Source organism: Schistocerca serialis, chromosome 3 (assembly GCF_023864345.2).
Source record: "Schistocerca serialis cubense isolate TAMUIC-IGC-003099 chromosome 3, iqSchSeri2.2, whole genome shotgun sequence".
In the NCBI taxonomy this organism is placed as follows: Eukaryota; Metazoa; Arthropoda; class Insecta; order Orthoptera; family Acrididae; genus Schistocerca; species Schistocerca serialis.
Genome location: NC_064640.1, coordinates 227,139,071 through 227,157,414, shown reverse-complemented (window position 1 = coordinate 227,157,414; position 18,344 = coordinate 227,139,071).

The window sequence follows — 18,344 nt, the reverse complement described above, 5'->3', positions numbered from 1 at the left end:
TGGCTCAGGCGGTTCTGTGACGGTGTAGGCTGCAGATTCCTTGACTTGCGCCATCGGGTGGGGGTTTCCGGGTTTTGCTTAATTGGTCAGGAGTCCACTACACACAGGAAGTGGCTATACGGGTAGCGGAGGCTGTGTGGAAGGGACTGGGCGGCTTTTTAGGTTAATGGGCCTCAGGGAACCACAGAAAGGGCGTCTGTCTAGAAGGGGGCAGGTAAAACAGAGTAAGTTAGTTGTAGAAAGGATCGGTATTATAGTTGTAAATTGTCATAGCGGTGTTGGGAAAGAACCAGAGCTACGAGCCCTAATAGAAAGCACTGAAGATGAAATAGTTACAGGTACAGAAAGCTGGCTAAGGCCGGAAACAAGTTCAGCATACATTTTTTCTAACGGTCTAACAGTTTTCAAATACGATAGGTTAAATACAATTGGTGGTGGAGTATTTACAGCTGTCTTAAGTAGTTGACTTGTAGTGAAATTGAAACAGATAGTTCCTGCGAAGTAGTATGGGTAGAGGTTACACTTGACAATCGGACTAAACTATTAACTAGGCCATTTTACCGACGCTCCGACTCAGAAGATGTAGTTGCTGAACAGTTAAAAGGAAACTTGATTCTCATTTCAAGTAGGTACCCCACTCATACAATTATAGTCGGTGGTGACTTTGATCTACCTTCGATTTGCTCGAAAAATTATGCGTTTCAACCAGGAGGCTGACATAGAACGTCATCCGAAATTGTACTGAATGCTTTCTCAGAAAATTATTTTGAACAGTTAGTTCATATGCCAACTCGTGCGTAAATGGTTGCGAAACCATACCTGACCTCTTAGCAACAAATAATCCTGGACAAATAGTGAGTATCGTGACGAATACAAGGATTAGCGACCACAAGGCAGTAGTTGCTAGTCTGAATACCATAACTCCTACAACCATCAAAAGGAAACGCAACGTATATCTATTTCAAAAACTGATAAAAATGCTCTTAACGAATTTTTAAGAGACAGTCTGCACTCCTCCCGATTTGATCATGTAAGTGTAGAAAAGTTGTGGAATGATTTCCAAAAGATAATATCGCCAGCAATTGAGAGATACATACCACATAAATTAATAAGTGATGGTACTGATCCCCCATGGTACACAAAACGGATCAGATCACTGTTGAAGAAACAGCGAAAAATGCATGCCAAATTTAGAAGAACGCAAAATAACCAAGACTGGCAAAGTTTTGCAGAAGTTCGAAACATAGTGCGCACTTCAATGTGAGATGCTATCAGTAATATCCACAACGAAACTCTGTCACGAACTCTGGCTAAAAACCGAAAGAGATTCTGGTGATACATAAAGCACACTAGTGGCAAGACGCAATTAATAGGAGAACTCGGGGCAGAACGGGATACTTAAAGTTTAAGAATTTCTATAAAATAAGGGAACACAAGGAAACACTTTTTAAAGTGATTAAAAAAACACCTTGTAATGTAACCTAATGTACATTATTTTAAAATCACTTAAAACAATACATTTTGCATTTTTTACAATTTTTCGAAGAAAGTGTTGCATATTTCCCGTTCTGCCCCACCCACGGGGCAGAATGGGATAAGGGTATTTTTTGTTAAATTATTGCATACACGTTGAATTTGAATTACGAATATCGTATTAAACTATGACAAAATGTTGTTTAACAGGCAATTCAGACTAAGGAATGTGTAATTTAAATAATTAAAGAGTCATTCTTCAAAATAACAAAATATTTTAATGTCATTCTGAAAAATGTACAATGCTTAATAACCACCAAACCACCAGCTACTAGCCCTTTCGACAATAGTCACAAATCAGTATTTCCTCTTCATCTTCACTGTCTATGCCAGCACATGAATTGTGTGACCACTCTGGCATGCTACCCAGCACTCATTAGAAACGGTGTAGAAGTCCCCACAGTAGAGACACTCAGCATCCTCTCTCTCTGATCCCTCTTCTCCATCACTTCTTTCATTTATTTTTCTTAACGTCTTTGATGTCCTCTGTTTCAGTATTTTGGGTGTACAGACTGAAATTTTTGCTGTAAGTGGCACTGCACCTGACGTCTTTGTCCTGACATTGTTTATATTTGTGCACCCTCCTCCTTTCTGTAGGCCTAGTTTACATTGGACAGCATTCTGCAGTTCCTTCTTATAAGGAGAATCTGTTAATACGACGGTTTTTCCTTTTCGTCTTGTACTCCGCCGAGTATATTGGCAGATTAGTGGGATTGGAAGGACAGCCTCGGGCGATATCTGGAAAACTGTGTTGTTCGGCGAACGTAGCTGGTTTGGAGAGTCTGGCATCCATGAACGTCCACGCTGGGTTTGCTTTCTACTTGCATCAAAATATGACGGAGCACAACGGGACACTATCCCATTCTGCCCTGTCCCGTTCCGCCCCAAGAGCACTTTTGAGGATAACAACTTTTATGGAGTGTAGTAACTAACGTATTTAAATGCATTAAATAACTAAAGTATAGCAAATACCATGCAATTTAAGGGAATGTGTCATTTTAAGGTATACAATTAACAACTTACCTGGCGTTTAAACTCACCAACGTTAGAACAACACAAGCGGTAACGTGATGGACAACAATTCACTTAGATCTCGCACTTCAAACTAAATCAGAATGGCTGCCCTCACTTCCCTTACATTCGGAGAAATAGTTGCATGGCCATACAGCAGGTTGCAACACTGTGTAGTCTAGAAAAATGCAATTTCCCATTGTGCCCCGCTATCCTGTTCTGCCCCGAGTTCCCCTACCTTCACAGCGCGATAACAATACTGAAGTCACTAATGACACTGCCACTAAAGAACAGATATTAAACATAATATTCAGAAACTCCTTCAACAAAATAGACGAAGTTAATACAGGCCTATTACAAATGATTGAAGCGATTTCATAAATTCACTGTAGCTCCATTCATTGACATATGGTCATGACACACTGCATATACGTAGAAAAACTCATAAAGTTTTGTTCGGCTGAAGCCGCACTTCAGGTTTCTGCCGCCAGAGCGCTCGTGAGCGCAGTAAGACAAAATGGCGACAGGAGCCCAGAAAGTGTATGTCGTGCTTGAAATGCACTCACATCAGCCAGTCATAACAGTGCAACGACACTTCAGGACGAACTTCAACAAAGATCCACCAACTGCTAACTCCATTCGGCGATGGTATGCGCAGTTTAAAGCTTCTGGATGCCTCTGTAAGGGGAAATCAACGGGTCGGCCTGCAGTGAGCGAAGAAACGGTTGAACACGTGCGGGCAAGTTTCACGCGTAGCCCGCTGAAGTCGACGAATAAAGCAAGCAGGGATCTAAACGTACCACAGCCGACGGTTTGGAAAATCTTACGGAAAAGGCTAAAGCAGAAGCCTTACCGTTTACAATTGCTACAAGCCCTGACACCCGATGACAAAGTCAAACGCTTTGAATTTTCGGCGCGGTTGCAACAGCTCATGGAAGAGAATGCGTTCAGTGCGAAACTTGTTTTCAGTGATGAAGCAGCATTTTTTCTTAAAGGTGAAGTGAACAGACACAATGTGCGAATCTGGGCGGTAGAGAATCCTCACGCATTCGTGCAGCAAATTCGCAATTCACCAAAAGTTAACGTGTTTTTTGTGCAATCTCACGGTTTAAAGTTTACAGCCCCTTTTTCTATTGCGAAAAAAACGTTACAGGACACGTGTATCTGGACATGCTGGAAAATTGGCTCATGCCACAACTGGAGACCGACAGCGCCGACTTCATCTTTCAACAGGATGGTGCTCCACCGCACTTCCATCATGATGTTCGAAATTTCTTAAACAGGAGATTGGAAAACCGATGGATCGGTCGTGGTGGAGATCATGATCAGCAATTCATGTCATGGCCTCCACGCTCTCCAACTTAACCCCATGCGATTTCTTTCTGTGGGGTTATGTGAAAGATTCAGTGTTTAAACCTCCTCTACCAATAAACGTGCCAGAACTGCGAGCTCGCATCAACGATGCTTTCGAACTCATTGATGGGGACATGCTGCGCCGAGTGTGGGAGGAACTTGATTATCGGCTTGATGTCTGTCGAATCACTAAAGGGGCACATATCGAACATTTGTGAATGCCTAAAAAAACTTTTTGAGTTTTTGTATGTGTGTGCAAAGCATTGTGAAAATATCTCAAATAATAAAGTTATTTTAGAGCTGTGAAATCGCTTTAATCATTTGTAATAACCCTGTATTCCTGAATTCCTATCAAGAACAACTGTCAAGATGAGAAACATAGAAATAGATATCCTTGGTGTCGCAAAGTAGCTAGAATCACTTAATAAAAGCAAGGCTTCCATTCCAGATTGTATACTAGTCAGGTTCCTCTCAGAGTATGCTGATACAATAGCTCCATATTTAGCAATTAGATACAACCGGTCGTTCCGAGAAGGATCCATACCTAAAGACTGGAAAATTACTCAAGTGACACCAATACCCAAAAAGGGAATTGAATTACAGGCCCATATCACTAACGTCGATTTGCAATAGGATTTTGGAACATACGCCGTATTCGGACTTTATGAAGTACCTCGAGGAAAACGATTTATTAACACGTAGTCAGCATGAGTTCAGAAAATATCATTCTTTCGAAACACAACTAGCTCTTTATACTCATGAAGTAACGAGTGCTATCGACAGGGGATGTCAAACTGATTCCATATTTTTAAATTTCCAGAAGTATTTCGATACTGGTCCTCACAAGCATCTTCTAACCAACTGCGTGCCTATGGAATATCGCCTCAGTTATGCGGCTGGATTCATGATTCCCTGTCAGAAAGGTCACATTTCGTAGTAATAGACGGAAAGTCATCTAGTAAAACAGAAATAATATCCGGCGTTCCCCAAGGAAGTGTTACAGACCTTCTATTGTTCCTGATCTATGTTAACGACGTAGGAGACAATCTCAGTAGCCGTATTAGATTGTTTGCAATGATGCTGTGATTGACTGTCTTATAAAGTCATCAGATGACCAAAACGAACGACATTATGATTTAGATAAGGTATCGGTATGGTGTGAAAAGAGGCAATTGACCCTGAGTAAAGTATAGTGTGAAGTTATTCACATGAGTATTAAAAGAAATCCGCTAAATTTCGATTCGCGGTAAGTCACACAAATCTGAAGGGTGTAAATTCAATTAAATAATAAAGGATTGCAATTACAAATATCCTAAATTGGAACGATCACATAGATAATGTTGTGGATGCAGACAACCAAAGACTGAGATTCAATGGCAGACCACTTACAAGGTGTGACAGGCCTACTAAAGAGACAGCTTACACAACGCTTGTGCGCCCTATTCTGAAGTATTTCTGTGCGGTGTGGGATTCGCATCAGATGGGACTGGCCGATGACATCGAAAAAGTATCAAGAAGGGCAGCTCATTATGTATTACCGCGAAGTTGGGGAGATAGTGCCACAGACATGATACGTGAATTGGAGTGCCAATCATTAAAATAAAGGCGTTTTTCGTTGCAACGGGATCTTCTTACGAAACTTCAATACCAGTTTTCTATACCGATTGTGAAAACATTCTCTTGACACCCACCTACACAGGAAGAAATGATCATCACGATAAAATAAGAGAAATCAGGGGTCGCACAGAAAAATTTAAGGACTCGCTTTCCCCTCGCACCGTTCGAGAGTGGAATGCTACAGAGACAGCTTGAAGGTGGTTCATTGAACCCTCTGCCAGGCACTTTCTTGTGAACAGCAGAGTAATCATGTAGATATAGATGCTGTGTTCCAAGAAGACATGGTTCCTGTTCGCAGAGATCACATCGTCCATGACTGGTTTGTGACCAAGAGATTGAGTTGTCGCATCTCCCCTGGCCACCACCGTGACAGATCTCAGCATTATTCAGCCTTCATCGTCAAATTGGGAATGGCGTGTACGTGATCACTACTCAGTTCCATCATCACTACCTGAAGTTCCCAATATTTTTCAGGAACAATGGTACAAGATTCCCCTGAAAACCGCACAGAACCTGTACATCGCCATTCTATGATGACTAGAAGCTGTTTAGAATTGCAACGATTTTCCTTCACCGCGTTAGGCGTGGTAAGATGCTGTACTTTACGTTTTTGCATATTTGTGTCCACGCCCTGTAGATGTAGATATAGACTGCTGTTCAAAAATGGCTCTGAGCACCATGGGACTTAACATCTATGGTCATCAGTCCCCTAGAACTTATAACTACTTAAACCTAACTAACCTAAGGACATCACACGACACCCAGTCATCACGAGGCAGAGAAATTGACTGCTGTTGAAAATGACCAAGTTACGAAGTTCCTCCTTCTTTCTCCGCTTCTGAAGAGATGGCTGTGTAGTATAAGATTATTCAAGCGAACAGGAACGGTAGTAAATCCGTCATCTGGCTATCCGACACACGAGAAAGCGTCGTAACGTTCCTGGAGGTATGCCTTCGCGTGTCCTCCGCTACCGAGAATACTCCCTTCCTTAGGCAAAAGCACAAACCCAGCGAGATGGCGAAGTGGGAAGATCCAGGACTCACAGTCAGGAGGGCAGTGGTTCATATCTCAGTCAGTGCATTTACATTTAGGTTTCTTTCTCATCATTCTCCAGTCTAAGCTTATGCTTGGAAGACTGCAGGAAACCTAAATGTGGATGGACTGATAGAGATACAAACCGCTGATCTCCTAACTGTGACTACTGGGTCATCCCACTTCGTAACCTCGCCGGGTTTTAGTGATGAAATTTTGTGAATGCGGTGGATGCTCTCTGTGTAATTTATAAGGTTTTATTTTATCTCGAGAGCCTTCGCATTGGCTGTAGCTATTTTTGCTGTAGGGAACGCAACATTTTCAAGTACTTTCCAAAACTTGTTGTTTCAGCAGAATCCAACAACAGATAATAAACAATATCTGCAGCACATCAGCAGCCCGCATTGTATTTTATGTACGATGTGGTGCAGCCATGGAAACGCTGGACTCTCGTTCAGGAAGATTAACAATTTCTGATGTTTCTCTTACTCGTTTTATGCAAATGATGTTATGGCTTCTTCAATAAGGTTATGGCCAATTACTTTCTAAACTGCCCTTTCAAGTAAGATGGTGCCCCTTTGTAATAATTCTGTTTCAAGGTACATTAAACTCTAATCTTCATTACCACAGAGCACAGAGCGAAAGATAATACTCAAGAGTAAGACCATAGATTACTATCAGTGTAACAATGAGGTGGCTAAAAATCCTATGATATGTTTAAGATGCTCCAACTTTGATGTTCCTTACAATAATTGAATTAACTAGTGTTGACTGAAAACGATAGCATTAAGATTCGTGTAAAGTGCTATTTATCTGCATAACACCGGAGTGTTTTGAGCTGATTTTCTAAGAATTTGATGCTCTGAATTCAAACAATTCATTAATATTTGCCAAGAAGTTCAAAATTCTAAAATACAAGATTTTAGAGAAATATATGTTATACTGTTTTATATAAGTCCATGGATATAAAATGAAACAACAATTTTGTTATAAATTATTTATACATGTTATAAAAATATTATTATATACAAAATAAAAAAAGTCTTTGATGATAACATCCAGTCCCTGAACATTTAGGTAGCTTCTTGTGCATGAAATTCCTGAATGTATTATGGAGTGGTCCATTTTTAAATTCGAGCAGTAAACTGCCATCACGTGCACATCTGATCTTCCTTGGTAGCATTTGTCCACATGTTTTCATATGCAGAGTTGCCTTATTTGTGAATCGTCAAATATTTCTGCTTGAATTTTTCCATCTCAGCTCAGACATTTTTCCTATATATGCAAAGCGTGACCCATTCTTATCAAAAGCCTTTACAAATTGCTTCAAAAGGCCCTACTTGATATGCAGTGAACGACAGGGGTCGTTAATGACATTCTTCCTCCCTCTGTACATCTTGTCTCTCTTCGGCCGTCCTTTTCCAACACTTTGCAAACCGAGGAGGTAGTTTACATTCATAAGTCAAGACAAAACATCCATTGATGTTTATGAGACTTAATCTTCTCAAACATCAAAACTATGCTTTTATGTTCTTCTTTCCTTTCCCTTGAAGGAGCAGCTGACATTGAACTAAATTTGTTACCGTTGTGAATTAGTAAAAATTTCAAATTTGCCTTGAGCTGTAACCAAATACAAAAATACAAAAAAATCAAGTAGAAAACATTCAGGGAGACATATTTCCTCAGACGTCCACTAATTTCGTGCAAAACACGAGATTGTCTTCTTTGAGTATAAAAAATAAAAATGAAGGGCTTCCTGGATCAACAGGTCGTTACGACACCAGCCTGGACAAAATTGAATGGATACGATTCCACATCCGTTTGTTTAACATTTATTTCGATTTAGTTCGTATAGTATGAGATTTACGACTCTTATATAGGTACACGATACTTTGAAGTATTTACGAAATAGTATTCTTTTCCAAATTTACCTCTTTAGTGTGAGTTAAACCATGAAGACATAAAATTATGAAAACTGGTTATCCTACAGATTTCACTTTACAGAAGTCTATATTTAGAAGGTATTGTTAACCTTAAAGGTTTTTATTGGATTTCATTTCATATATACAGTTTTTCCCGTATATGACATATACTCAACAAAATTCTAAGTGTCATATGACCTGTAGAAAAACGTAGTTGATTGTTTATCAGGCAATAGCCTTCAGTGAATTCAAAAACCGCAGTTAACTTCACCAGAAAATTTCTGCTTGACATAATCATTTAATACTACAATATGTAAACAAATCTTGGGGCGTGATGAATTTTTATATTTTGAAATTTTATTACATAAATATATAAAATTTCTTTTGCAAATCTCATTTTTGTAGCCAAAAAAAGGAATAATTTCTGCATAAATCTCCACTGTTTGTAAAAAAAAGATGTCATTCTAATAATTATTTCGACAAACAAAATTCTAGACTATTTTGGACAACAATTTTGTGTTACATAGAACTGTATGCATCCCAAATCAGATTGGGCATAGTTGTTAGCTGAGTTGACTTTTAAGCTTTTGTATGTGACACATCGTGCGTAATGTTTTTGTTATCAGCAATCATGTGAAAATGATCTCCTTCTGTGTAAAAAGAGGTTTTGGTGATGAGACTACGTTTTTTTGCCTTGTTGAGTGGGGAAAAGGTTGACACTAAGAAAAAACTATGTATTATGTTTTACTTTGGGTGACAAACTAATTGTGCAATAAATCAAGACGAAATATTAAGAAATAGTATCTTCACAAGCTAGTAAACAATCTGAGAACCTATTCATACCCAAATTAGACGAATGCTGCTGCTTCTCATTGAAACAAAATGAGTATTTATTTTTATTCTACAAATTGTTTAATCATATCTTGAAAGAGTCGTATTCTGATCATGTTCCATTGACCTAAAACTATTATGTAGTTACAGTAGCGATTTATTTCAATTGGAATGACTCATCAGGGATATTTTGCCTCAGATAAACCATTTCAAGAGCAAGAAGGGTAGCATACTATTCTGTTGTATGGTAAAATGTAACTTTGGTTCCCTGATCCAGTACATTTTTGTTGGAAGCCAGTAATACAGAAGCTTCTTTTGATGGCTTGAGATCTCTGGTGGGTTATTAACTCATCCCAGTCTAAACCCTGAGGTATTAATGCCGTACCTGCATAATCACTGTCATCGTCATTATATCAGAGGGACAACACCAGTCCTCACAAACAAGATGTATCGGAGTGGCTTTTGATTCACATGTTTTCGTTTCCCCGTGGTTCACAATCGTAAATGTTCTGTACAGGTTTTACAGATTTATTTCAAAAGTCTTTACAAAGTCAATAATAAGTTTTGGTTTCCTTTCAGCGTTTATTCTCTGCATATGTAGCAAAAGCCATCTACGTGATTTACGCAACTTCTTCTACGTAAATGTATATTATTTCTGTTCAACAACACAAGTGCAAAAAACTACAACATAGACCTTTCCTAACTGAACTATCAAGCGACGTCATTCTCGCTCAGCCCTGCATGGCCTAGCTCACACAGTAACCTTCAACTCCATCTGATGGATATTCCTGGAAATAATTAGAAAGCAGACTGGCAATAGTGCAAACCTACAGGAACCAATCCTCATACATGTGATTTAGAAGTGCACAAACCAGAGTTACAAATGCACATTTCATGTAGAAGTGCATGTTAAACAACAATGATCAAAAAAATAAGAGCAGATAGAGGAAGACTGATTTCACTTTTTGATTCAACGTCCCAACTGCGACTAAAATCAATTCTGAAATCCTAGATATAAATAAACTGTTTGTCCTTGGCTTGTGTAATTACTTCATTACTAGTATCCCTGAGTATCTTAAAATGGTGAAACATTTATTAACGTTGATAATAGGTGTGCAAAGTGCCAATATAGACTTGCCTTCTTCAGTCTGATGCATTAAATGAACAATAATTTATTTCTGCTAAGATAGTAGATTTGCTTCCAATAGAAATAGAGTTCAAGTAATTGATCTGGCCACTCAGATTAAGGTTGTCTGTGGTTCACGTGAATCGATTCAAGCAATTTCTAGGACGATTCTTTGAATGAGACGCAGACGAACTTCTTCCCCATCGTTCTTCCACTGAGGAAGTATTCAGTACATAATTATACCGTCGTCGTTGTGGATTTCAGCCACAGCGTTCCTTTTTGTCTCCATCGTCTTCGTTGCAGGATGGTTAGTTTCCTACTTTAGTTAATATCTTTGGCGACCACGCTGTGCAGTACCTAATGATGGGCTATTGAACTTTCCTTCTTTCTTTCTACAGCTCTTCTCTCAACGAAAATTAGTTTCGTTGTATAATTAATATCTGTGCAAAACCAGAACACTCCACTTCCACTAGCTACGAAACAGCTGCAGTGCTAGATGACACGTTATGTACTGAAATGCTAATTCGTGGGAAACCATTACTAGCTTCATACTTGTAACACCTGCAGCTGTGGAGATATATGCAAACATTGTTTTGGAATAGAAATCAGAATCCGCCAGTGGTAATAGTTGATGACACCCTTGTAGCACATTGTAAGAACGATCGAAAATACATTGCTGGCCATTGAACCTGCTCACCAGAAAGGAGAGAAAATAATGACGTTTTACTCATCGTGCTTATACAGTGTAGTAGAAAGAATACGTGAATAAATCTGTAGGTGATTTGGAAGCATACAGGTTCCGAATTTTACACGGTTCAGCAACATTAATGTGACCACCGCCTATCTTCGACATCAACATGCAATAACCACTAAAAGATATAGAGTGACAGGTGACACCACCACCAGTGACGGGGGGATGCGGAAAACAGTGCAGTTGTTATCGTAATGTGGAAATGGAGTGATTTATATGATGCCCAAAAGGGAATGATCATTGGCTTTTGGGGCCAAGGGAGGAAGTATTTCAGAAACGACAATTTTTGTAAACTCTTCATGCCACTGTGGTTAAAGTATACTGCGCATCCAAACCTGGCATTGACGCATCTGTGGTGCACCACGGGCCGTAGATAACAGAGGTGAACGACGGCTATGGAGTTGTGCACATGGGAATAGACGTGCAACTGCTAAGCAATAGACCACCTAGATGACCCAAGGAGGTAGCAACAGTGTCTCCTCAACGACCGTTCAGCGAACCTCGTTGTGTATGAGCCCTGGAGCAGGTTGCTGGTTCAAGCAACACATGCTGACTGCAAGTAATCGGCGGCCAGGCTGTGATTTGCACGCCAATGCTTCAACTGGCGGCCACTGAGTGTCTCAATAGCTGTCTTTTTCAGATGAATCACGTATTATGTTCCACAGGAATGTATAAAACGAAACACCCTGCAACCAGGAGGGAGCGTTATGATTTGGGCAATGTTTTCACCGGCATTTCTTGCGTAATCTCATCATCCTGGAAGCACAATATTTCAACAAAATACATACGAGGGCCGTTCAGAAAGTAACCTCCGGTTGATTTAAAAAAATACACCACGTTAAATAAAAATATTTTAATATATACATCTTACAACTACATCTTTGCACTATTTTTCTACATAGTCTCCATAGCGATTGAGGCACTTATCGTATCTCTTCACAAGCTTTGAAATTCCTTCTGCATAAAAATCACCCGCTTGTGCCTGGAGCCAGCCTGTGACCGCATCTTTGAGCTCTTCGTCGTCATCAAACCGCTGTGACCCGAGCCATTACTTCAAATGCATGAAGAGGTGATAATCACTTGGCGCCAGGTCTGGGCTGTAAGGTGGATGGTTGATAACGTCCCACTTGAAGGACTCAAGAAGGGCCGTTGTTCTGCGAGCAGAGTGAGGACGGGCGTTATCGTGCAAAAAAACGATACCGGAAGTCAGCATACCACGGCGTTTGTTCTGTATAGCCCGTCGTAACTTTTTTATTGTTTCACAGTACACGTCTTGATTAATGGTCGTACCACGTTCCATGAATTCAACCAACAACACCCCTTTGGCATCCCAAAACACCGTTGCCATCAGTTTTCTGGCAGAAAAATCTTGCGAGGCTTTTCTTGGTTTGGTAGGCGAATTTGAATGTGCCCACATCTTTGATTGTTCTTTTGTCTCAGGGTTCACGTACTTAATCCAGGTTTCGTCACCGGTCACGATTCTGTTTAACAGTGGTTCTCCTTCGTCCTCATAACGTGACAGAAAGTCTAATGCAGAGGCCATTCTTTGAGTTTTGTGGTGGTCGGTAAGAATTTTGGGCACCCATCGTGCACAGAACGTACGGTAACCCAATCTTGCTGTCACTATCTCGTACAAGAGAGTCTTAGAAATCTGTGGAAAACCAGTAGACAACTCCGACATTGAGAAACGTCGATTTTCACGAACTTTTGCATCAAATGTCTGAACGAGTTCGTCAGTCACCAATGATGGTCTACCACTCCTCTCTTCATCATGAACGTTTTCTCGTCCACTTTTAAATAAACGTAACCATTCACGGACAACTCCTTCACTCATAACTCTTGGTCCGTACACGGCACAAAGCTCACGATGAATAGCTGCTGCAGAATATCCTTTGGCTGTAAAAAACCTTATGACAGCACGCACTTCACATTTGGCGGGGTTTTCTATTGCAGCACACATTTCAAACTGCCGCAAAAACTAAACTAGCACAGGTACGACGTTCACTCGACCACGGCTTGATGCCGACTGACCTGTTGGGTGCGTGAACGCACAGATGGCGTCGCTACACCCCCACAACCCGCACTGTGACCAATCGGAGGTTACTTTCTGAACCGCCCTCGTATATCCATCTGTCCCCTACATGAATTTAGTTTTTCCTTGACTCGATGCCACCTACCGGCAGCTTGCAGTGTTGTGCATGTTTCGAGGAGCACCAGGATGAGTATACTGTTCTCCCCTGTCCGCCAACCTTCCTGGATTGAACCTAGTTGAGAATCTGTGGGACCAGCTCGATCCCACTGTGGAGCCTCAACCGAGAAACGAAGCTCAGCTGGCTATGGTGCTGGAGTCGGCATGACTCCACATCCCTCTCTGTACCCCTAGAACCTCACTGACTCTTTCTACAAATCTCTCGCTGCAAAAGGTGGACATTCAGGCATTTTTCAGGTGGTCACACTAATATTAGTGGCCAAAGCCGTACACAGAATTGCCAGTTCTGGTAGCAATGATGACTCTAATTTGGCTGGGCATTGAGTTGAACTGAGTTAGTATGAGTGCTATGGGTGCAGCACACTATGCTTCTTCAGTTACATGCCAATCGTAGTGTCAAGTGCAAGCATCCTAGTCTCTTGGCAACCCGTGACCAAATGTATTCAATGGGCGAGAGATCTGGAGAACGTGTTGGCGAGGACTACAGTTGTACACCCTCTGTATAGAGGTAGGTTTGGACAGTGTGGTTACATGCGGTCTTGCATCGCCTTGGTGAAACATAACTTTTTTGGAGACCTCAAATATAAGGCAGTATCACTGGCCTTAAGGAGTTGGAAATGTAACGGCCGCTGTCCAAATTACCGGCTATGAGAACAAGAACTAGACATTTCCTGTACGCATTGGCCCTCAATAGCATGATGCCAGGTATTGGGGCATGTATGACAATGATTGGAAAGCTGAAAAACCATGATGGTATACTGCAGTGTCCAGCGTTGTCACCACACCTCCATCTCCTACTGTGTCAAGGTTTGCAGCAGCAATGGTTTCTGCACTGATAGTCCGTAGTGCTTGAGACGTCACCTCATTCTCCGCGTGGATACTTGTCGTGTAGTAAGCAAACCCATTTCCTGGTACTTGGCATGTAACTTTACTTTGTGATCCTGCACAGCTGAATGAACATGCATGTCCCTCGGGCTCCAGACATATGTGATTGATGTGACCCCTCATGTCGCTGAATAGGAATCTACTGAACGCATTAATTCCCTATCTGTGTGACAAGCGTGGGATGCAAACCAACGCATGTAGTGATATCGCGGAACGATAAACCACTGTTTCGAATGTTCACAGTGCTGCCACTGTCGAATTCTGACATGTGCTGGTAGACGTTTCTGCTCGTATGTGAGGCGTAACACGATCATCTCACAAGCTAACAACATTCTGAATGAGAAACCCATATATACAAAATGTAGGTGGTATTACTCCTACTACACTGCGCAGTGACACTACCCAGAATTCTGGTAAAAGTATTAAATCTTTATTGTAAGCGCTGAAAGTAGCATGGACGGCAACACGGAGTACTGCAGTGACAGCGCTGGCTATCAGCCATGCTACAGCGACAAGTACGGCAGAATAACAGATGCGAAAGTGAGTTGTGAAGCAAGTACAGCCTACGCAATGGTAAATTGCCCCACGCAGCAAAGATTGTACCTCTACATGTACAAGGATATTCTGCAAATCACATTTTAGTGCCTGGCAGAGTGTTAATCGAACCACCATCACAACTCTATTATTCCAATCTCATGTAGCGTGTGGAAAGAACAAACACCTATATCTTTCCGTACGAGCTCTGATTTCCCCAATTTATGGATGTAATCGTTTCTCCCTATGTAGGTCAGTGTCAACAAAATACACTCCTGGAAATTGAAATAAGAACACCGTGAATTCATTGTCCCAGGAAGGGGAAACTTTATTGACACATTCCTGGGGTCAGATACATCACATGATCACACTGACAGAACCACAGGCACATAGGCACAGGCAACAGAGCATGCACAATGTCGGCACTAGTACAGTGTATATCCACCTTTCGCAGCAATGCAGGCTGCTATTCTTCCATGGAGACGATCGTAGAGATGCTGGATGTAGTCCTGTGGAACGGCTTGCCATGCCATTTCCACCTGGCGCCTCAGTTGGACCAGCGTTCGTGCTGGACGTGCAGACTGCGTGAGACGACGCTTCATCCAGTCCCAAACATGCTCAATGGGGGACAGATCCGGAGATCTTGCTGGCCAGGGTAGTTGACTTACACCTTCTAGAGCACGTTGGGTGGCACGGGATACATGCGGACGTGCATTGTCCTGTTGGGACAGCAAGTTCCCTTGCCGGTCTAGGAACGGTAGAACGATGGGTTCGATGACGGCTTGGATGTACTGTGCACTATTCAGTGTCCCCTCGACGATCACCAGTGGTGTACGGCCAGTGTAGGAGATCGCTCCCCACACCATGATGCCGGGTGTTGACCCTGTGTGCCTCGGTCGTATGCAGTCCTGATTGTGGCGCTCACCTGCACGGCGCCAAACACGCATACGACCATCATTGGCACCAAGGCAGAAGCGACTCTCATCGCTGAAGACGACACGTCTCCATTCGTCCCTCCATTCACGCCTGTCGCGACACCACTGGAGGCGGGCTGCACGATGTTGGGGCGTGAGCGGAAGACGGCCTAACTGTGTGCGGGACCGTAGCCCAGCTACATGGAGACGGTTGCGAATGGTCCTCGCCGATACCCCAGGAGCAACAGTGTCCCTAATTTGCTGGGAAGTGGCGGTGCAGTCCCCTACGGCACTGCGTAGGATCCTACGGTCTTGGCGTGCATCCGTGCATCGCTGCGGTCCGGTCCCAGGTCGACGGGCACGTGGACCTTCCGCCGACCACTGGCGACAACATCGATGTACTGTGGAGACCTCACGCCCCACTTGTTGAGCAATTCGGCGGTACGTCCACCCGGCCTCCCGCATGCCCACTATACGCCCTCGCTCAAAGTCCGTCAACTGCACATACGGTTCACGTCCACACTGTCGTGGCATGCTACCAGTGTTAAAGACTGCGATGGAGCTCCGTATGCCACGGCAAACTGGCTGACACTGACGGTGGCGGTGCTCAAATGCTGCGCAGCTAGCGCCATTCGACGGCCAACACCGCGGTTCCTGGTGTGTCCGCTGTGCCGTGCGTGTGATCATTGCTTGTACAGCCCTCTTGCAGTGTCCGGAGCAAGTATGGTGGGTCTGACACACCGGTGTCAATGTGTTCTTTTTTCCATTTCCAGGAGTGTATTTTCGCATTCGGAGGAGAAAGTTGGTGACTGGAATTTCGTGAGAAGATTCCGTAGCTACGAAAAACGCCTTTCTTTTAATTTTGTCCAGCCAAAATTCTGTATAATTTCTGTGACACTTTCTCCCACATTTTGCGATAGTACAAAACGTGCTGCCCTTCTTTGAACTTTTTCGATGTACTCCGTCAGTCCTATCTGGTAAGGATCCCACACCGCGCATCAGTATTGTAAGAGAGGACGGACAAGCGTAGTGTAGGCAGTCTCGTTAGTAGTTCTGTTACGTTTTCTAAGTGTCCTGCCAATAAGGCGCAGTCTTTTGGTAGCCTTCCTCACAATATTTTCTATCTGTTCCTTCCTGTTTAAGTTGTTCGTAATTGTAATACCTAGGCTTTTAGTTGAATTTACGGCTGTTAGATTAGACAGATTTATTGTGTAACCGAAGTTTAACGAATTCCTTTTAGCACTCATGTGGATGACCTCACACTTTTCGTTATTTAGGTTCAACTGTCAATTTTCGCAACATACAGATAATTTTTCCATATCGTTTTGCAATTTGTTTTGATCTTCTGATGACTTTATTAGTCGATAAACGACAGCGTCATCTGCAAACAACTTAAGACGGGTGCTCAGGTTGGATCCCAAATCGTTTATATAGATAAGGAACAGCAATGGGCCTATAACACTACCTAGGGGAACGCGAGGAATCACATTTGTTTTACTCGGTGACTTTCCGTCAATTACTACGAACTGTGACCTCTCTGACAGGAAATCACAAATCCAGTCACATAACTGAGCCGATATTCCATAAACACGCAATTTCACTACAAGTAGCTTGTGCGGTACAGTATCTAAAACTTTCCGGAAAACCAGAAATATAAAATCGATCTGAAATCCCTTCTCAATAGTATTAAGCACTTCATGTGAATAAAGAGCTAGTTGTGTTTCACAGGAACGACCTTTTCTAAATCCATGTTGACTGTGTGTCAATAGACTGTTTCCTTTGAGGTAATTCATAATGATGTAACAATTGGATCGGCGCCACTGCACTGAAGCAGGCCTCTCTGTTATGGGCAGTGTGACTAGATACCAGGTTTTAGAGGAACAAATGGGCAGTACCGGTGTATAAATGAGGCTAAATTTGAGGAGATTACGTTATTCGAGTCAGGGACTTGTTAATTGCTGCGTAGCAGCACTACAATGCTGGAGCACCACTGGCCAATCAGACGGCTGGGCAGCGCCAGGAGCAGCCTATGGCTCGAGACCATGCTGTGTCTGCCGCGACACTGGGTCATCTGTGAGACTTGGCGTCATAGCCCTGCTGGCTTGCTGTTCCTGTCTGCTGCCGCAAATGCTGAGACCCAGGGACTCGACGTCACACCGTCAGTTCCCGTCTATCGCCTGTCGCAACTGCCTGTGGCCTCGCCCTCTCTGGCTACTTTTACCCATTCTACGTACTACCTTTTCACAATCTTCATAATAGCGACAATAGCATCGTAATCAAATTATGTCACTGGTTACATGACAATCGTCATTTGCTTCCACTAATACTTTTTGCTCATGTAGACGCGTTTATATGGAACTTAACGAACAACACACTCAAGAATTATCGGTGGCCACTGGAAAATCTGCACGCTACAGTGAAAACCAATTTACAAGTTCTTTTTACGATCACTGTCTGGTGTGACACGATCGGTAAAATGCTGATAGGTTCAATCAGTGTAGAAGAGCGAATAGCAAGACAGAATGATTTGCATCTTGAAAGCTTGAGAACGTTCTCTTGGCCTCAGGAACTGCAATGTACTTCCAGCGTTATAGAGACCCTGTACATTATACCAGACGTATGAGAA